The sequence below is a fragment of the Convolutriloba macropyga genome, chromosome 5 (assembly GCF_964194025.1).
Source record: "Convolutriloba macropyga chromosome 5, txConMacr16.3, whole genome shotgun sequence".
In the NCBI taxonomy this organism is placed as follows: Eukaryota; Metazoa; Xenacoelomorpha; order Acoela; family Convolutidae; genus Convolutriloba; species Convolutriloba macropyga.
In genome coordinates, this window is record NC_134472.1 from 13,404,811 (window position 1) to 13,426,444 (window position 21,634).

General features: G+C 35.4%; 2 protein-coding genes across 4 annotated transcripts in view; one reads left to right on the top strand and one right to left on the bottom strand.

Annotated features, from left to right (window-relative positions):
- LOC142339148 (zinc finger homeobox protein 3-like) overlaps nt 1–21,634 on the top strand; it is a 342,404-nt gene that overhangs the window by 171,027 nt on the left and 149,743 nt on the right. The gene's annotated exons all lie outside the window — the stretch shown is intronic.
- Nucleotides 1–21,634, bottom strand: part of LOC142339149 (5-hydroxytryptamine receptor 1D-like) — a 118,779-nt gene that overhangs the window by 69,349 nt on the left and 27,796 nt on the right. Inside the window, exon 1 of one of the 3 annotated variants that reach the window (XM_075388924.1) lies at nt 14,192–14,333. The exons of 1 other annotated variant lie outside the window; for it this stretch is intronic. The gene's annotated coding sequence lies outside the window, so the exon portion shown is untranslated. Of the gene's footprint in view, nt 1–14,191; nt 14,334–21,634 lie in introns of those variants that run through there. One more of the 3 variants, XM_075388927.1, reaches the window with a different exon arrangement.

Below are 21,634 nucleotides of genomic sequence, written 5' to 3' on the forward strand. Positions count from 1 at the left end.
AATCTTGTTGTGGAAACTCAAGATCTGGCGTGGTCTATGCGTGGATTATATGGGTTGTTGCAGTGTTAATCTAAACATAATACTGATTTTTAATTATGGACTTTGACAACTGCTGCTTTCTACGCAAAAAGTTTTACTAACCAAACTAGAGGTTAATTTAAGTTAAATCGACGCTAACTATCAATTTTTTTCATTTTTTGTGATTTGACCACACATAGTTTGAAACGTGTTTTCGAAAGTTTTTGCATTAAAAAACCCATTTCGTTGATAATTATTGATTATCTCATTGACTAAATTCCGATGTTTCAGCACATTTACTGCAACTTTGTAAATAATATCATTTGGACAAACCCAAACCTCATTTGGACCTCACCTTTTCTCAACACTAATTGGTTACATATTGTAAAGCAACCATTCTTTAAATTTGGGATCTGAGAGTTTAAAATTTATCCACGAAATTAACTTTTTAAATAATTTTTAACAGCTTTGGCGTATTTTGTAATGCTGTATTTGTAAAGGAGATAGTTACAAAAAACGCTACAGTTGTTTTTTGAACGGCAAAAATAAGAACGATAATCGATAGCCGTGTTTGTGTGTGAACGCGTGGTGTTAAAAAATGATTTTGTAATTCAAAAAAGATTTTTAATTTTTTCTGAAAAAGCATGTGCAGAAAAATTATAGTTTCAAAAAGCGCATCATTTTCGTCAGTAATTTGAGTTTTTAGTGCTGGTCAAGATATTAAATGATTACAATTTCTACCAATAAAAATTTCATCAAGAGGCGTTATATTTGTGCGCATAATGACCCGAGGAAAAGCAATACAAAAAAGAACAGCTTGGTTGTCTGTGAAAAAATCATAACTATTTGAAATAAAGTTCACATATTTATTTTTGAAAAACTTCAATATAAACGTTTATTAGAGTCCTGTTTCTTTGATTAAAAAATCAGTTTATGCAATCAGAGAACAGGTCGTCTTAGAGACGTCGAACTAAGTAGCCTCAGAAAGACTAATATACTAAATAGGTGTTGAAAAAGCTATTAATAGCAATCAAGTGGTCACGGAAATTATTGTAGCACTACAATTAAGTAATACTTCATTAACGTTTTCTCTTCTAGCCAAGTGTTAAAAGAGGCCCTCATCTTCATTTCCGCACTGTTGAATATTAAAAAATCTGTTTTAAAGCTTTCGATGGATAAAAGTATGAGTATATTTGGAAAAAAAAGGATTGGAAAAAGAAATCTGTTCACAGTTTTCCCGATTTTAATCAACTTTTCTCGGATTAATATAAGCTATTACCCACAGTGTCAGAGATTATTGTTTGGTGATGAAAAGTGATTAGCCATCTTTCACTCTTGAAGAGGAAATTGAATTTCTTAATGCTGCAAATTTTTCCCCTTCAATTGCAATTTTCAGTGAAAAGTTTTATATACCAATCCTTTTTCACAAGCTTGTAGTTTTTTAATGCATAGAGATAATTAAAACTAGTGTTCAAAACTTTACAACAAAATTTTTGCTGACTTATTCTCAAATTTTGTTGTTGTCATTAATGATTGTATTCTTCTAGCAGAGTTTCAAATTACTTTGAAAAAAAATAATGAAAAATGCCGTCATAAATTCATTAATGTTCCATTTGTTTCGTACAGATACTTTTTGGTAGTCGTCCCAGACAAACATATGTGGTAATTTAATGTCTCTCATTGTCTAGATTTTTATCAGCATAGATTTTTTATAAAAAAATTGTAATTTTTAAAAACTCAAGACGCATAACCTTTTGCTGCTTTTCAGTAAACCTTAAACATTTTTTGTCCATCTCTATTAGTGAGGTCAATTTACTACATTTTTGGATATTTTCACCACTTGAGATTCAAGAATACATTCTAAGGATGGTAAAAAATATTCGCTTAGATATAAGGAGATTTATATAGAAAAAGCTCGAAAAAGTTTTGAATAAAAAACAGATACGTTATAATATTCAAAACATTGCGAAAAAGTCGTCGATTTATGGCATTTACTAGTTCACAACAAAAAAAATTATGAGACCAAAGAAAAATTTGCTAATTGGATTTAAGCAGGTAGGCAGGAGGTTTTTTAATAAAGGCCAATACATCTTGTTTGTAAAATTTTTTTTCAATTTCCAGACTTTTTGTTTCTACCTGTCATTTTCTCTAAAATTAGCCCTTTGCGTACTTTCATAAACAAAAATAAAAAAATCGTTAGTTCTAAAGTGAAAACGCCTTGCCATACTACTGCGCAATTTTCTAAAACACTGAAAACGACTATTTTTTTTCTTTTCCCATTTTGAAAACAAAAATATGAGAAAAGCATTGATTCTTATTATTCATTTATAGGGTACCAAGATTAATATATTTAAAGTGAAAAACGATTTATTGTGCTGAGAATTTTTTTACGTGGATTTTATCGGAACAAAAAACTTGTCACTAAATTTACCGGAATAAGATGTCTTATTGAATAGTTTTCATCAAATTTGTCTGAAATTAAGACATTTTTCTCACTTTTTACACAAATGACAGTTTCGTTGAGACTAAATAAGGAAAAACACATTATTGCTTTTCTACCTTTAATGTTGTTTTCTAAACAACGCTATTAATAATTAGTTTCCTGTTTTTGTGATTTTGAGAATACTCGAAAACTAGAGAAAATCCCTATCGAATTTTTAAAACATCAAAAAAGTGATGCATGGGTCTGAAGATCAAAATAACTCCGGAGCAACTAAACAATACAGATTGTTTAGTACTTATTTTTTCAAGCTTTTTGTGTGAATATAGTTCAGATTTATAAAAAAAAAATGCAAAGTGTTTCATTTTCCCTCATATTTTATCTGCCATTGAGTCTTTTGATCTTGTCCAATTTTGTTTTGTTTTATTTTTGTTTCCTGTTGAATTGTGTTTCTTGCCTTTTAAGTAAGTGATCAACAGTTAATAGATCGTTTAAGCAGCTTCATCTACTGATTTAGCTATCCTTATGCTCCTCTTTTAAAATTTATGTTTTAATTTTCAGAAATTTCTGTCTTCTTATAGGCCTGCTCAAAATATTTGATCATTTGTGGTTTGCTTGTAAATACACCCTGTTGCGGCTGCTCAAGAATCTCAGTGGAACCGATATATCACAACCTGGTTCTCGAGTTCGATTGACGGCCTGGTTCTTCACTGGGTTCGATTGATTAACGATCTCGCAGAAATAATTAGTCGCTCGGACGTATTAAAGGACTATAACTTTGATTTTGTTGATTGAAGTTAAGAAAATCCTAAGTGATAATCTATGTTCAATCTCGTGCTGAAGTTTGTAAGGCTTCAACCAGCAGCTAGCATTGTTGCTAACTTCTCGTCAACTAACTTAAAACTCGCAAGATCTTAAGATCTAGCAAAACTTAGCAAAAAAGGACTAAAGTTGTTAAAGAATCAAACTTTAGTCTAATCTGAGAGCCAACAAATCTGTATAACAGTTTCTAATGGTTCTAAATACAATTCGATTTCACTAATCAAATAATTGGGTTAAAGTAATTAATCAAATATTTATCATTTATAGCATCATTGCTACTTGTCTCTGATTGGTTAATCAAGAAAATGATTTAGGTCATTGTTTACATAGTAAATGTCAAATTACTGCAATATTTACTTTTGTCGACATATGCACAGATGGTTATTACGTGGCTCCAAATGTCTCGAATGTACGGCATTTGACCTTTAATGGTCATCTACAGTATCATAAAATAAACAACTTAAGAAATTTAACAATAAATAACAAAATATCGAAAAATGCCAATTTTGCACCATATAAGTGCTAATATCCACGCTTGTGGGTCTGATGCAATATCGTTCGTTGGGTCCATGAAAAGCTTAGAGGTAACCCTAACCGTCTGTCGTAACCTCGGGTTGCTCGGGCTTTGCCTTCCCAAAATCGGGGGGTGTACATATTTTCGGTCCCAACTTGCAAAAATTTTCAGTTTTGACCATTTTTGAGTTTTGACAAATTTCAAGTTTTTTCAGTTTCAAAGGTTATTTCTTGCTGTCTGATGGCTTTTGTAGCTGATTTGAAGTGGCTCCAACATCGCCGGCCCTGTTTTCGATCTCGGAAACACCATCGAAGAATACTGGCGCTAACTTCACGACTGACCGGTTTGGTTCTGCATTTACCATTTTCTCATGGCAAATGCAGAAAATGGCCAGTGAAGATCTCAATGATTCGTCCAAGTTTGAAGTTTGTATTCACAGCGTTTCACAGAGTCATCTACTAGCCAAACTAACTCGCCTTCTTTCAGGTTTTGCACATGTTCTTTTGACCACTTCAATCTCTGGTTGCATTGTGGAAGATGTTCACGAGTCCATCTTTTCCAGATCATGTCGGTATATGCTTGAGCCGTTTTGAATGATTTTCTCAGATCATGGTAGCGTTCATTGGATGGCATGAATGGTGCAATCGCGTTCTCTCGTCCTAGCAAGAAATGAATTGGTGTGAGCGCTGTCAAATCTTCAGGGTCGTCAATTACTGCTGTCAGGGGTCTTGCGTTGAGTGTTTGTTCCAAAAGACACATTGTTGTGCTGAGCACTTCGTCGGTGAGGCTTCTGTTTTCCAAGATTGCAATCATGACCTTCTCGCCAAGTTGAACCAGTCTTTCCCAGATTCCACCAAAGTGAGGAGCTCCGGGAAGATTGAATTTCCACACAACCTTTTTCTGTGCTAAGTCACTTTCAATTTTAGATTTGTCCAACTTCTTCATGAATGTTTTCAGCTCATTGGCTTCTCCAACGAAGTTCGTTCCGTTGTCACTGATGATGGTGCTCGGGTAGCCACGTCTTGCGATGAATCTTGTCACAGCAGCTAGACATGGCTCGGTGTCCAATGACTGTGCGACTTCGATGTGTACTGCTCTCGTTGTCAGGCAAGTGAACAGGCAGCACCATGTTTTCAAAGTACGTCGTAGGAATTTGACTTCAAAGGGTCTGAATCCGATGGTCCAGTACTCTTGTTGAAGCATGTTTCTCGCGTATTCTGTGCCCTCTTGTATGTTGTTTCGATGTGCTTTCTCCAAAAGAGGTTGTACAACTGGATGTTTTGCTGTCAAAATTATTGGATGTTTTGCATTGTAGTCAAGGTTTGAATGCTTCAGTTGGCATTTCACTCTAATTGTTCCATCCTCCTCTATTAAGGGTGACATTTTGGCAATGTTTAATGTTTTGGAGATTTCTTTGCTGTTTGCTATCGACTTTGAAACATTCGGGAAGCTTTCGTTTTGAACAAATCGAAACAGTATTTGTTCTGCTTGATGAATTTCGTCTGCTTTGAGGGTACCCTTCTGCTTGAACCTCATGCAGTAGGCAATGAAGTTTCTGATTCGGTTGAAGGTGCTGTAGCGTCTCCAGTCAAACAGTTGGTCTAGATTTGTTTCTGTTGCTACAGTACTGGTAACTTGCTCGGGTTCGAGCTCATTCTCTTGGCACCAAGGCTTTGCCCAATAATCTTCATCCTTTTGTAGTCATGCCGGCCCGTTTAACCATACAAACTCTCGGAGCCCTTCAAAGGACATTCCTCGGGTTCCTATGTCGGCAGGGTTTTCGACACCTTTGAGGTGTCTCCATTGATACATCGATGAGTTTTCCAGTATCTCCGCTGCTCTGCTCGCAACGAACACTTGTTGTTTCTTGTGCGCTGCCTGCATTCACTGTAGGACCGTTGATGAATCGGTCCAATGAAAGATTTTGTCAATTTTGACATCGTGCTCGTTTCGAATCTGCTTTCTCAGACGAACTCCGTAAACCGCGGCTTGAAGTTCTAACTTCGGTATCGTCATATGTCTGGTGGTTGCCACACGGCATTTCCCTATCACATAGGTGAGTCTTAACGTTGCTTCGTCTTGCAGGTATGCCACTATGGAAATTGCTTCTTCTGACGCCTCGGTAAAGATGTGAAGTCTCAGGTTTGTGCATCCGTTTTCAAAATAAAGTCGATTTATTGACATTGTCCTTATTTCTCTCAACTCAGAGCACCAACCACTGAACAGTTTTGAGTGTTCTGCTGACAACTCTTTTTCCCATGCTTTTTCCATTGCTGGTGAACATATCCCAAGTGGGTCGAACACTGCTGAGACAAAGGATAGGACAATTCTCTGAGTTATTTTTGCGCGAACTTCTTGCTCAGTTCCACGACAGACAATGAAACTGTCTGTGTCCACATTCAAGTTTAGTTCAAGTATTGAGGATGATTGAGGTTCAGTTTCCAAAGTTTTCACCACTTTCGTTGACCTGTCTGTCTCTGGGATCTGTGACTTGACTTCATCGTCACTTGTTATCCATTTCGTCAAATTGAATCCACCTTTGCTGAGTATGTCTCTGACTTTCCGGTAGATTTCGATCGCTACTTGAGGTGTTTTGACTGACTTAGGGAAGCTGTCCATGTAGAAATTTCGCTGAACCGTTTTGACGAGAATTTCGTCGTTGACTGCATTATCTTTCGCCACTTGGTGCAAAGCATAATTTGCACAAGTCGGCGAGTTTTTCGCCCCAAAAACATGGCATGTATACTCATAGACTTCTGTTCTCCGCTCTGGATTTTCTCTCCAGAGAAATCGTAAACATCGGTTGTCATCGTTTGGGACAGCAACTTGAAGAAACATTGCTTCTATGTCGGCTGATAAAGCTATTTGGTGTTCTCGGAACCGAAAAATGATTCCGATCAGACTCTGCAGCAGGTCTGGTCCTGATAGAAGTTTGTCGTTTAGGGCTACACTTTGGTACTTTGCTGCTGCGTTGCACACTCTTCTGACTTATTCGGGTTTGTGCAGGTTTATGACGGGATGATGCGGTAAATACCACTGCAGTTTGTCTTTTATTTCATTCAGTTCAGCTTGATCAACTTTCCGAACGTGACCAGCGTTTACGTCCGTGTCAATGGTTTCTTGATAGCGCTTTCTTAGCGTCTCGTCTTTCTGTAAGCGTCGTTTTAGGGACCTGCAGAGAAGAAGTTGTTCGTCAACTTCACTTCTTCCTCTCGCAACAGAAGTCCAACTTCGTATCTTTCACCGTTGAATCGGGTCGTTTGTTCGAACGTCTTGATTGCTCGTTGTTCGTCTTTTGAATGACCTGTGACATCGCAGTTTGAGGAGTAGGACTCAATATCCCACCACTTATTCAACTGGTTTGCCAATTTGTCATCTGCATTTGATGTTGCTGTGGTTGCAAGAGTTGCTGCTTGCGTCGCTAGTAGGGTCCACTTAAGGCCCAACCAATCTTTGATTTCACTGCCCACGGAGCAATTTTGTCTTCCGACTTCTTGAACTCAAAAGGGTGATGAATGTCGTATCAATCTTGTCCAAGAATCACTTGAACCTCGTTTAGTTTGTAGTTCTGATTTGGCAAGTTCCTCAAATGTGGGTAGCGGTCTTTCAATTCTTTCAGCTCCACAATCTGGTCACCAAATTTCAGTTTTTCGTGCTCATAGAACTGTACTGTTGTCAATGGTCGAGACTTCTCATGCGCTGAAATAGCTATCGGCACTATTTCAGTCTTGGCATCTTGTGAGCCATGGATCCCTGCTACTGATAAGGACGCTTTTCGTCCTTGGAGTTGAAATTTAGACACCACTGACTTGTCTACAAATGAAATTGAGGATCCTGAATCACACATTGCTAGTACATTTAGCCTTAAGTCTCTGTTTGTCAGCTTGATTCGCACCACTGGGAGTTCTCCTTGGGTGATGTTAGTTGCTACTGCCGTTATAGCATCTGAGATATTCTTTGTAGTTTCCGTCTTCGGTAGGTCGCTGTGCAAAAGCCTGTTGTGTCGCCTTCCACAGCTGGGTACACTGCATATCCTGCTCTTGCAGTCCTTCGATATGTGACCTGGCCTCAAACATTTGAAACACAGTCGGAATTTCTGGACTTGCTCTCGTCGTTCATTTACTTTCATCGATTTGAACTTTTCACAAGTCCAAACGGGGTGTTGTCCGCCTTTGAGGGGACATTCAAACCTCTTGGGTTTACTTGACTCTTCCGCGTTTGAAGCAAAGGTACTCGTCTTCGGTTTATCACGGCTTTGAAATTTGTTTCTGTCAAATGACGAGTTTGTCTGTGCTAACAAGTTCTCATGAATTACAGCTTTGGAGGCAAGCCACTCTTTGAAAATAATCAGGTTGCCTCTCAGTAGTTGACGATCTTGCATATAATGCAACCACTGTTCTCTCAGTTGCGGAGAAAGTTTTCTCGATGTTGAACTTAGCTCTGCTTCAGCTGCTCGGTCTGATGTGTATCCAAGTTGGGTCAAGGTGTTCGCCCCATTTGTAACCACATTTGCAAACTTGACAATGCTCGTGGAATTGTCGTGCCGAATTGGAGGGTGATTATGTATTTTCTTGAATTGACCGTTGACTATGACATCTGATCTGCCATACTTCTCACAGAGTATATCCCAGGCATGATAGTATGATTGCGAGCTGAATCCCATTCCCGATATTGCTGCTTTTGCTTGACACGTGAGACTGGTCTTGAGGTATTGCATTTTTTCTGTATCGCTGATTGGCTTTTGATGAACAACAACATCAAAGAGACCTGATCACTCTGGCCACTCCAGTGGGCCTCCTGAAAACTCAGTCAGTTTTAATTTTGGCAAGCCACTGGCCCCACTGCTTGGTACTGGTTGGTAAATGACTTGGGGAGTGGCGTGTTTCATTTTGCTCCTGTTTCTCGGCAGACCTGTTTCGAGAGTTGTTAATGGGACTCTGACAACTGTTTCTAGTTTGAACTGCTGACGTTCCCTGCTGCTGAAACGTCGTCCTTGTCAACGGCGGTGCTGGTGGGTCCGTTACTCTAATTGCTTTACGGATTTCTGGTTTCTTGAAAATGCTCGGTTCAGTCAGTTGCGTTGAGAAAAGTCCTTCAGCCGGTTGGAACAGCGGGGTAGTTTTCGGGTAGGTGCTGAAACGTTTGTCAACTCTGTCCTGTGTGACTTTTGTTGGAGGGTCGATAAAAACATTTGGAGATAGTGGCCGTCTAGTGGAACAGATAGTGGAACAGACTGTTGAGCCACTGATTCTGCCCACCCAGCTGTTCTTTCGTGATTTCGCTTTGATCCAATACTTTCTATCTCATCTGCCACTGATCCGGAAGCTCTTGAGCTTTCTTTGGTCACCTCAGGTTTCAGACGTCTTTGTTCTTCGTCTTCCTCTGCTTTCTTTATTTCGTTTTCAAGAGCTCGCTCATGCTGTCGAAGACGCAGTTCATCTGCTTAATGTTGTATTTTTAGACGTAACTCTTGTTCTTGTTGTTGTTGTCGTAACTCTTGTTCTCGTTGTTGTTGTTGTTGTTGTTGCTGTTGTAATCGCAATTCTTCTTGCTGGCGACGATATTTCTTCCCGCTCCTGCACTAACTCCAACTGCCGCTCTCGCAGTCGTTGCTCTGTTTCTTTCTTAGCTCTCAGGTTTTCAAGCTCCATTTCTTCGATCTGTCGCCTTCTCGATGATCGCGAGTTGGCCATGCTGGGTTGTTTTCTGCTGCCGTGTGCAGCAGAATGCCTGGAAGAGACCTCGACGTTCTCCTCAGCGTTTTCTAATGCTCCATTTCCTGTATCAATTACAGTTTCATTTGAATCTTTGTCAACATCCGCTGTGGATGACACTAATGATGTTTGATTTCCGCAATCCTTGCTGAGCCTGTACTGCTTGATAAGGTCTAGATAGTGACTCCTAATATTGCTGAAATCCGCAAACCCTTGAGGACAAGCTTCTGTAATCATTATTCGAAGAGATTCTGCGCAAATTGCATCTAGCTTTTCTAATAACCATTCTGCTTGATTACACAGTATCTGTTTTTCGGAGTCGCTTAAGTTTTCTGCTTTCAATTTCTTTTCGAGTTTTAAAAATTCGTTCTCGATTGGAACAAAATCTTCCAATAATTTGTTTTCTCGCAATGTATCTTACCGGTAGTCGACGACCACTGCGCGACAATCTTCAATGTCTCGGAGATCTGGTACTTTGTCAACTACTCATTGCAAAACTACTCTTTTCTTCTAACATACGCTTGGTGTCATTGTCAAAGTTTTCAAAACACTTTGGTTTTAATGGTAACCACAGCTGTTGCCGGTTGTCTTCCAGGTTGTCGTACGTCTCGAAGAAACATCGGTAAGCACCATCGGCCGTCATTGTTTTGTTTTGTGTCAGGTAGCCTTCTAGCTCGTTGAGGTGTCTGGAGAAGGACTTTAATAGGTCATTTTGCTCTTTCTCTAACGTCTTGATTTGACCACTCGCCTTCCAATCAGCTCTCTTCCAATGTCTGTTGGGACTTCTGCTGGCCATCGTTGCTGGTTGTGTTTTGGTCCACCAGGTCGAATCGAAGATTCGCTGCTGTTTGTGTTACTGCTGTTGTTGTTGTCCGAGTCGTTAATACAGATTGTTTAGTACTTATTTTTTCAAGCTTTTTGTGTGAATATAGTTCAGATTTATTAAAAAAATGCAAAGTGTTTCAATTTCCCTCATATTTTATCTGCCATTGAGTCTTTTGATCTTGTCCAATTTTGTTTTGTTTTATTTTGTTTCCTGTTGAATTGTGTTTCTTGCCTTTTAAGTAAGTGATTAACAGTTAATAGATCTTTTAAGCAGCTTCATCTACTGATTTAGCTATCCTTATGCTCCTCTTTTAAAATTTATGTTTTAATTTTCAGAAATTTCTGTCTTCTTATAGGCCTGCTCAAAATATTTGATCATTTGTGGTTTGCTTGTAAATACACCCTGTTGCGGCTGCTCAAGAATCTCAGTGGAACCGATATATCACAACCTGGTTCTCGAGTTCGATTGACGGCCTGGTTCTTCACTGGGTTCGATTGATTAACGATCTCGCAGAAATAATTAGTCGCTCGGACGTATTAAAGGACTATAACTTTGATTTTGTTGATTGAAGTTAAGAAAATCCTAAGTGATAATCTATGTTCAATCTCGTGCTGAAAACTGTAAGGCTTCAACCAGCAGCTAGTATTGTTGCTAACTTCTCGTCAACTAACTTAAAACTCGCAAGATCTTAAGATCTAGCAAAACTTAGCAAAAAAGACTAAAGTTGTTAAGGAATCAAACATTATTCTAATCTGAGAGCCAACAAATCTGTATAACAGTTTCTAATGGTTCTAAATACAATTCGATTTCACTAATCAAATAATTGGGTTAAAGTAATTAATCAAATATTTATCATTTATAGCATCATTGCTACTTGTCTCTGATTGGTTAATCAAGAAAATGATTTAGGTCATTGTTTACATAGTAAATGTCAAATTACTGCAATATTTACTTTTGTTGACATAAGCACAGATGGTTATTACGTGGCTCCAAATGTCTCGAATGTACGGCATTTGACCTTTAATGGTCATCTACAGTATCATAAAATAAACAACTTAAGAAATTTAACAATAAATAACAAAATATCGAAAAATGCCAATTTTGCACCATATAAGTGCTAATAGCCACGCTTGTGGGTCTGATGCAATAACGTTCGTTGGGTCCATGAAAAGCTTAGAGGTAACCCTAACCGTCTGCCATAACCTCGGGTTGCTCGCGTTTTGCCTTCCCGAAATCGGGGGGGTGTACAGATTTTCGGTCCCAACTTGTAAAAAATTTCAGTTTTGACCATTTTTGAGTTTTGACAAATTTCAAGTTTTTTTAGTTTCAAACGTTATTTCCTTATGTCTGATGGCTTTTGTAGCTGATTTGAAGTGGCGCCAACGCACCCATAGGAGTAGATATATTTTAAATTTACTGTGTTAATGTATTTTTTTTTCAATTTTGTTATTTTTGTAACCAGATGAAAGAGACTCTAATTACTTTTATGAAATCGACCCTGAGTGATTGGTTAAAAAAATGAATTTTGCAGAATTTATTTTCCATGCCGTTAATCATAGTTATTTGTTCTCTGTTGTACTCTGGGTGTCAACAACAAAAAGTGTTTTCTGGTTTTAATCAAAAAAGTTTCATCTCTGAAAATTTTGTTTAAAAAGTTGATCTTTGAGTTACTGTGATGGAATTGAAATATTAAAAACATTTTGTACTCAAGTGTTTTGAGAGTTTTTTATTGTTTTCTTGCGTCTGCTGTCACATTGCTGAAAAGTACTTGATATTTCTTAAATATAAAAAAGAAGTGTCTCAGAGGTCAGTTGTTCCGTCTACTCATTAGTTGTTAAGATGCTTTAAGAAACTGATAATCTTAAAAACACACCTTTTTGATTTTTCGCCAACTGTATTTTGGACGTAGACTTTCGGTTAAGCGATCTACAGATCGAAAAGGTTTGCATATTTTTCATATAAGCTCCAAAACCGATTTGTTCAGCTTTCCACTATTTCATTTTTGGACGCTTATGCTTCCCGCTCAATTTTTCATTGTCGCGTTGAACATTTTCACAGTTTAATTAGTGTTTAAAATTTTTAAATCCACTGATTTACAAAAACGTCATTGAATTTCAATTTCTCCTGAAGTCTTATCCCCTTGTTTTTTAGGTACTTGTTTCGTAACTCTGCTGTTTAAAGCACTAAATTGATCGAACTTAGCTCATACAATTCTTCATCCACGTTCGCACTACCCTAATTTCAAATTAAAAGTGTTTTTCGCTAAGTTTTCATTTTGCTAAACTGCTCTGACTCATTTTTTATTGGAGACGCAAATCTAAATGATGTCAAAGTAGTCAAAATTTAACGTTTACTACAGCCTTGGTTTGTTAGATTGCAGTTCAAGTTTTTCGCAAAATTTTTTTCGTAAAACGGACATTTTTTTGTTTAACCGGCTGTCGGCGTCTGATATTTTTTCTGTCCAAGATCATATTTCAAGTGTTATGTCCATGAAAAACCAAAAACTATCTGCAATTGAATACCCCTTGTAGTCACCACTGATTTTTTGTAGATACTTTGAACTCTTATCCTTGACTTGTCGTGCAACACTTTTTGTCAAGAATCATTTTTCTTTTACCTACTTTTGTAGACAAATTATACCCAAAACTTGGCGTTGAATCCCAGAGGTTTTTACATGATGTACTTGAGAACTTTCATCTTCCACATTATTGCCAATGCAAGGAAACAGAAGTGGGTCATCATACAAGCTGCAAAAAGTAAAAAAAAATATGCGAAAGCTTTTACTTTAGGTTGCAATTATAAAAATTTCATAAAAGGAAATTCGAATTAATACAAATAAGCCGTTCTCAAGAAAAATTTGTGAATACAGGGCAGCTGAAAAACATTTCTTCTTTTTTTCATGTTTCTCTGTTTTTATTGTTTACAAAAACTAGGTTAACCTATGTTAAAGTATGAAAACATTATGTTAACATTTAAATTTTTGAAATTTCCAACCTCCACTTTTTTAGTGTTTTTGAGCCAAATGATATCTCTTCAAAAGTGAAACCTTTTCCTTTATAGTTTTTTATTTCGTAGTCAATCAAATTGTCAAATTTGTTCTCAAGTCTGTTATCAATTTTATAGAAAATCCGGTGAAAGCAACCAAACAACAATGTCTAAACAGGCAAAGACCATAACAAGATATGGGGACCTAATTAGTTTATGTTTGTATTATGGCGGCAACCTTCTTTCAACGATTTTCAGAAAAATTTTAAGCGCGAATAAATTAATCCATCCAAGTTTCACTCAGGACATTTAGTTCCTTTTGAGTTGCAAATTTCTTGCCATTTGCTAAGATGCTTACTCAAAAACAAAGTTTACTTCTTAGGCAAATGTTTCAGATTTGATGTTATATTGCACTCTAGCCTCTCCAATTCTAGTGAGGGACAATTTTGTGCTATGCGCAGAGCAATCGAGACTTTTAATTCGCAGAAATAGATCAATCCGATAGAGTGAAATATCTTGGTAAAAAATTGAAAGTGGCCATTATTAGATTTTTGTTCAACTATTAGTTTCTTTAACTCAGACTTGAATTGTTTACGAAATATTTTGTTCGCTTCATGGCAAATATGTATTCGATAACTCAGCACGAATGAGCACAATATTGCAAAAATAACTTCTTGAGATAATTGAAAAACAGGAGAAGCCAGTTTTTATAAAAAGAAAGAACTCTTAAATTTACTAAGAAGGAATTTAAAAAAGGGGAAAAATAGAACATTTTTTCATATCAGCACAGAAAATTCATCTTCTGAAGTTTATAAACTCGCCCAACCCCAAAATCCACAATATGAAGGACTAATTTTGCAATAAACACTTACCAGCAAAGTGTACTTAAAAATATAGCCAGACCAAGTTGAAGAGAAGAATTAAGCTGAATGAAAATAAATTTGGAAACCACTGAAATGTACGGAGAAACAAACAAACAAACAAGATTGTAGTACATTCCAATTTGGAAAAAAGGGAGATTCACAATTTCATAGCCGGTCTAAAACTGTTCTGTCAGATTCTTAAAGAGCCGCCAAAGAAGTGAATAATGGATGAATAGGAAACAGAATGACAGACGTAATAGCCGCACAAAAGAATCCACCTTTGTCTTGAGGGAATCTATACAAGATACTTCCATATTTAATCCCTCTCGAAAGCGAATGCCGCCTACTTAAAATCTTCGAAACTTTTGAACATCGACGCGTTTATTGATTTCTGGTCAACAATAACAATTTGACCAAATCAAAAGTAGTTTGGAGCTTGGTTCGAATTTTGCGCGACATTTGGTTGAAATATTTATACCCACCTGATTATGTTTACTTCAATTAACGCTCATAGTACTTAAAAAGTAATGAAATTGTTTGTTTCTTCCTTATAAAGAAAGCAAACATTCCTCTGTTTAATTATGATACAACTTGTCAGTTTTCACAGATTAAAAATATATTTAGCAAGATGGTGTTTATTTTTTGACAGGTTGGACTTGGCAACAAGAAAAGTAATTTAACAAGGAGGCTTGATAATGAAGATTGCTAATTCATCGGCTCTGCTATAATATTGCATCCCCTGTCAAGATAGACAACACTACAAGACCGACTATTTTTTTTGACAGAATACACTATACTTCGATTTTTTTCATAAATTGCGTGTTGGTATTTATATTTTCACAGATTATTTTCTTCAATATAAATGTAAGATATTTTGACAAAATTACTCTCGATGCAACACAAAATTAATATCAGTAAAATGACAATTTAGTAACCTTAGCTGAAAAACAGTGAAAAGAACAGTCAATTTGTGTTACGTTTCCTTGACTGGCATTATAGTTTTGGCCATTTTTCAAGCGTAACAAATAGTAAATTTTGACAGTCTTCTCAGGTGAAGGACGCGTGTTTGGCCGTTTTTAAACACTGTAATGGAACGTTTCTGATAGCTATTTTTAAGTAACAAAGTAAACATTTTCAACAAAAACAGATAATCCCACTCAATTTGGATGAAACCGTGGCTAGCATCGTCTCGTGAAAGTTGTTTTGGGAAGCGGTAAGACTAAGTGACGTGAAAATCTATCTTAACTATCTACACAAAATGACTTTGAAAAAACTAGAGAAAATAGACTTTACACGGATTTTAAGTTGTTATTTTTATATTGTAATTTGAGAATCTCTTAAACGCAGGGGACCAGAAGACAATTTTTTCCTGTATTTTAGTGAACAATAGTCTCCTAAATTTAGCGAGCAGAGAATATTTTCTTGGACAGAATAATAAGAGCATTAAAAATCAGGCAAGGTCTCAAAAATGTTATTCTTCTGATCAGGATACATTTGCAGGTGTCGAAACTGTTTGTATCGTGTAGGAAAATCTACGTTATGCCGCAAAACGTTTACAAGCAACTTTGCTTGACTTTTTTGATATTGTTTGCTGTCCGTGTTTTAAAATTTGAGCTAACAGCGAGTGCAGAAGACAGAGACAGTAAAGCGAGTTTAGTTCAAATTTGAGCAAAGTTGGTAATATCGGTCAATATTGTTCACAAATTATGTCTGTGAGTTACTTCGGACATAAATCGCTAAGAGTGTGCCAATTAGGCAAATTCAGTGAAAGCTTATTTGGTTTTTAATTACAGAAAAAGGTTTATGTTTAAAATTGTGGATTAACAACGCAAATCAATTGTTTGAACGTACTCATATTATAGTAATTAGCAAAATTCTATTTTGAATATTTGCCTTAGATAATTGTTATTGAAATAAAAACACTAGCTCTACGTTAATTTAACTGAAAAAAAAAACCGTAAAAAAGTGACATAAATCGTGGACAAGTTTCATGAGGTATTCTCACAATTTTCTACAATTTGGTCAAATTGGCCCAAAAAAAAGACAAACATACCATTTGCTGCGTAGTGTATTTGTGCTAACAAGAGATGGAAAAGAAACTTTGTTATTATTTTTAACTACTCAAGTACGTTTGCCAGACGAGATGATTTTATTATGCTCCGTAGAGAAATCTGGCAATACAGTCAACAGTAATGTGTGTATGAGTGGCCGGAAATCAAGAGGTAAGGAGCAAACAAAAATTATTAAAAATATTAAATTTTCTTCTAAAATAACTTTAGCTACATCATCAATAATAAAAAAAAATAAAAATAGCAAATTTAGAGCAAGTTCTTAGTGTATTATTTTGGGCGCGAAATGTGAACTTTTTGAATATTTTTTTTTGCTTGTTTTGTCTTGATTTCAGACCACCCATTTACACTTTACTGTCAAACAACCAGTGAATGGAGGTACTTTATCAAAGTCAAATTGATTCTGAGACCAACGATTTGCAAGCTGCTACATTGGTTAAAACTTTAAAAATGAATAGTGCAGGCCAAGTACCAGTTTTTCCGCTGAAAATCAAAAAATTGAACGAAGCACAATAAAGATTATCTATTCCCATGAGGTCATGAACTTTTCCAGCGCTTTACATTTTTTTAAAATTTACCCTTGGTTTAATTGATTTAATAAGAAAAATAACAGAACTGTATTTTGTCTATCAAAATTGATTTTTGCCCGTTTCGTGCTCAAAACATGGTATCAACCAATCTTATTAAACATATAAGAACCGACTGTTTCGAAACTAGGATTTGTCAGTTGGAGTGTTATTTCAAACAAAATAATGTACTAGTGACATTTCTATATTGAACAAATCAGCAAAAATAGCTCGTTTTTTGGTGAATTCCTCTAAATATGCACAAAAATAAGCGATGTTAAATCAAATGCTCTCTAATTGTAAAATATCTTGAAATGAAAGAAAAAGAATAAATCAAAAAACCAGCCACTTATCTGCGTTGACGGGCTTTCCGATGTTAGCTTTTATAAATTTCTAAATATAGGGTGTAAATTACGTAACCTAAAAACGTTTGTTTCTTCTGGATGTAAAATAAATAGTCTTTTCTTAAATTGGAAGTTTTTTAACATAATGAGATGCTGCGTATAAAGTTCTTTCGCGCTGATTTAGAGAAAGATGAATCGTTCAAAAAATAACTTTTGATGTCACTACTGCAGGTAAAGTATTGTTTGTAATAGACTGCAAAAAGTAAGCAGATATTCGAATGTCACACTAAGTTAATAAGATTATTGATTAAAATAAAGGGACAATTAACTTTGGTTCAAAATAAAATGACACAAGAAGCTATTTTGAAAATTCATTGAACAATTTTTGAGAAACATTGTCATTCGCAGGCAATAATATGGTAAACTGTCAAAGACAACCGGTTGTGTCAAAACTAAATGTCTTTTATGTCCTAAACGGAATTTAAGAAATAAAATAAAGACAGCTGAGAAACTAATCAATTTTGTCATTAAAAAGGGCTTCAAAAGTTAACATTTGAAGAGGAGAGAGGGAGTAAAGGAGAGAGAAGAAAGAGGCAAAGCTAACTCACCAGAAAGTATACAATATGAACATTAGACCGAGATGGAAAAAAGAAGTGTTTCCAAGTTTCTATACTGAAAAAGAACGAAAAAGCGACTACCATTATATATCGTTCTTTCTCAATCATCATTGTTTTATCGTCTTTTTGTTTTCTATTAACATTAAAATCATTATTTTCCTTCTAATTTTGCAAAACCCATTTTTTCAATGAGTGGATATCAATGAAAACACGCTGAGCTTGAAGTACCCGAGTTGATCATTGATAAGACTTCTATTTAAACAAAATTTCTTCATACCACCCGTAGTCGAAGAGATCAAACTATTTTCAACATTTTTACCTGGTTTTTTGTCGATACCCAGGTTGAGATTCTCGTTCAATATGACAGGATTATAACCATCCAGAGCACTGTTGCCTATGAAAATGCCCAGGCAGACCGAAAAGGTCTATGATCTAGATTTTGACTAGTTCAAATTTTCGATAAGTTCATGCGCTTGTTCAAAAATCTTTATGATAAGACCCGTCCAGACCAAAATAAGATATGATCCAGACTTTGGCTCTTTCAAGTTATGAAAAGACTCAGGCAGACCAAAAAAGTTCATGATCCAGGCTTGGCCTCGTTCGTGTTTAAAGAAAATACAAATCTTTTAAATAAGCCCATGATGAACACAGTGAAAAATTATTCACAACTGATCATTCTGTTGATGTGTTTTGTAGGATGCGGTACTTTTATCCTATTTGAAATGTTCTCATTTGAGTACTTTCATAGCATAGTACTCAAAAAAATCTACTATGATTAATATTTGAAAATCAATAGCTTTCCACTTGAAAATCAACAAGGAGGCTCAGTAATGTGCGTTTGCAATTAATTCTCCGATCCCACTCATCCATATATTTGGTTTAATTGTCTCTCAAATGTGGAAGAGTTAGCAAGTTTCAAAAATTCAAATTAAAGTTCATAAATAATTGGTTTGTGAATTTAAAAAAAAATGCTTCCAATTTAATCAATTTGTCAACTAAATAATGAGGTACGATGAGACTTGCCATTATTAAGACTACAAGACAAGACGACCAAAATGAAATCAAATATTAAAAACAAACACTATTTACATCAATCCAACATCATGAGTCTGTTTCTTTGGAAGAAAACTTAATAACAACGTCAAAAAAGCATCAAATGTAGCCTGTACCTAAAAAAATAATTTTTTACTTTATGAGAAAAAACACGGGAGCAGACAATAGTGAAACTCGGTAATAAATAGACAAAAATTGGCAAAGTTAAAATACGTTTATAATCTTTTGAAAACAAATCTTTTCAAATAGTGAAAACAATTTAACATCAGCTGAGATATATTAACAAATTTATGCTTATTCAAGTGGAGACATAAAGTTATTTCATTATCTGGGATATGACGTACGTCTACAAAAACAAACAACAAAACGGTGTCGAAGCCTTTAAAACAATAATCTATTCCATAAAATTTGCCCATTCTGTGAACACCAATATTGTGCGATATGAGATCTGATTATTGAGATTAGGCAACAAGCAGACAAGAAAAGAAAGAAAAAGGTAAAATTAAAAAAATTGAAACTTCAATTATTGCTCAAAAATGCTTGGTGAATGAATAAAAAGAACCTTATAACATTCAAAGCTTTGGAGGACTGATGAGACCTGCTATTAACAGACAAGAAAAGGAACAAAAAAATGAACTAAAAAAGTTTGCATTTTTGAAAACAATCATTTTCAAGAGCTCAAAAACGATAGCTATCATGATGTCCTTATTAGGTTTTTTTGTCTAAATAAAGCCAATGAAATCTTTTCTTATCAGAATTTGTCATAAATTTAGAAAAATCTAAAATTAAACTGTTTTTGTTTTCGAGCCGGTTTTCGAGCCATTAGAGCAATTAGCAATACACTAAAATAATAGAATATGTCAATTGTGTTTTTTTTGACACAAGAGAATTGACATGCAACTTCTAAATAATGAAACAAGGTAACAAGCAGACAGAAGAGAAGATTTATATGCAAAGGAAAACAATCCATATTTTTAATACAATTGATTTCAAGTTTGCGAAAACTTTGAGCTACCAAATGAAGTAAATAAATTGGTTTATTTTTCACCCATAAGCAGCCTCTAAGACCTGTAAATCACCAGAAACTTTTTAGCGACTTCAGAAGAAACAGCAATTAAAGTCAAATTAAATTCCTTTCTATTCTGCTAGAAGAAGCTGTTGAAGTTTCTACAGTCATAATCTATTCATCGAAAAGAATTCCATGTTCAGTTGTTCTTTTTAAGCGAAAATTATGTAATATCTGAGATGTCAATAATGTGACAAGAACAAAATTTTTCTCAAATTTTGAGAAATGTTCTTAAATCAAACCCGCAATAAACTTCATCTTTAATCCATTAGAAAAACGATGCAAACTGTCATTGCTTGCTTTGAGCTAAATTTGGCCAAAACAAACAGTGCTAAAACTCATTAATTCATTGTTTATTTTGAAACTATTTTGCGAGCATTTTTAAAAGCATTTTTAAAAGTCAAAGCGACCATAGGTTTTCCGCAAAAAGCGTTAGATATTTTTCATGAAACTCATTAGGGATCCAATTAGACCAGCCATTAGTCTTGAGTTGAAGTGGTCTGTTCTGTAATTAACGTAGAAAAGGCAAATATGCAAACCTTATTTCAAGAAAGACGGTGAAACAATGGGAAACTTTTTTGAACACAAAAAAACCAACGATTTGACCAAAACTAACTTTGTTATTGCTGTCCTTCCTTCAAGATCACGCATTTGTTGAGAAGATTGGGTATTTGGACAATATGACACAAACAAGATAATATAGCTTTGTTAAATGATACTTTCGGGAACTCATCTAATTAAATTAATAAAAAACCGGCGCACATTTTAATCAAGAACACTTTGAAATTAACGCAGGGTTGTGTCAGCCGGAGGGTTTTGTCAGATGCGTCACCAGTGTTAATCCATCAAACTTAAACGAAGTGGACTAAAAACTCATTTTTGATGAAAAAAAGGCTGAATTTTGACGGAAAGATAGCAAATGGCTTAGCCAAAAAAAGTAGATCGGACACTTCAACACACTCTTCAATCGTTAGAGGTAAAAACTACAACACTTTCATTGACAATTTTGACGTATTTTAAAACAAAATTGGCAGTAGTTTTTTTGTAAAAATACAAAAAATGTGATACTTCGCTGGATCAAATCATTTCTTTTCTTAGAATTAGAATTTATCCGACAAACGAGCCTCTGCTCTGTTCTTCTCTAAAAAAACTATAGTTTTTTATATGAGCAAATACAATCCTTCCTGTTACATTTTGTGCTAAGAAAGCCATCATGTGCTATCAAATAGCAACCCAGACTGAGGTCCAGACCCAAATTTTTGTCTGATCAGACTTTCCAGACAGAAATTAACCCTGATCAGACTTTCCAGACACAAGTTCCCTCTGATCAGACTTTTCAGACACAAAGTGTCTCTGATCAGACTTTTCAGACAGAAGTTGTTCAGATCAGACTATCTTCAGACCATGGCACAGACTCAAATTCAGACCATTGCCCAAAACTTAATCGGACTATGATCAAACTCAAGTGCGCTCGAAAAGTTTATGATCAGATTCAAGTGCGCTCAAAATAGTCTGATCAGAGAAAGGTTTCACTTATGAACAAATCTCTTAATTTTGCTATACTTTATTTGTTTCAAAAAAACTGATGTTTGCAGTATTTAATTACTAAATTTAAACCAACTATAAAAGTATTGCTAAAGAAAACGAAACCCAACTATTGAGAACAAATTTTATTTAGTGTACCGTTTAGTGTATATTTCTGGCTTAATGAATGAGTTTAGACAGCTTTTCATAAGA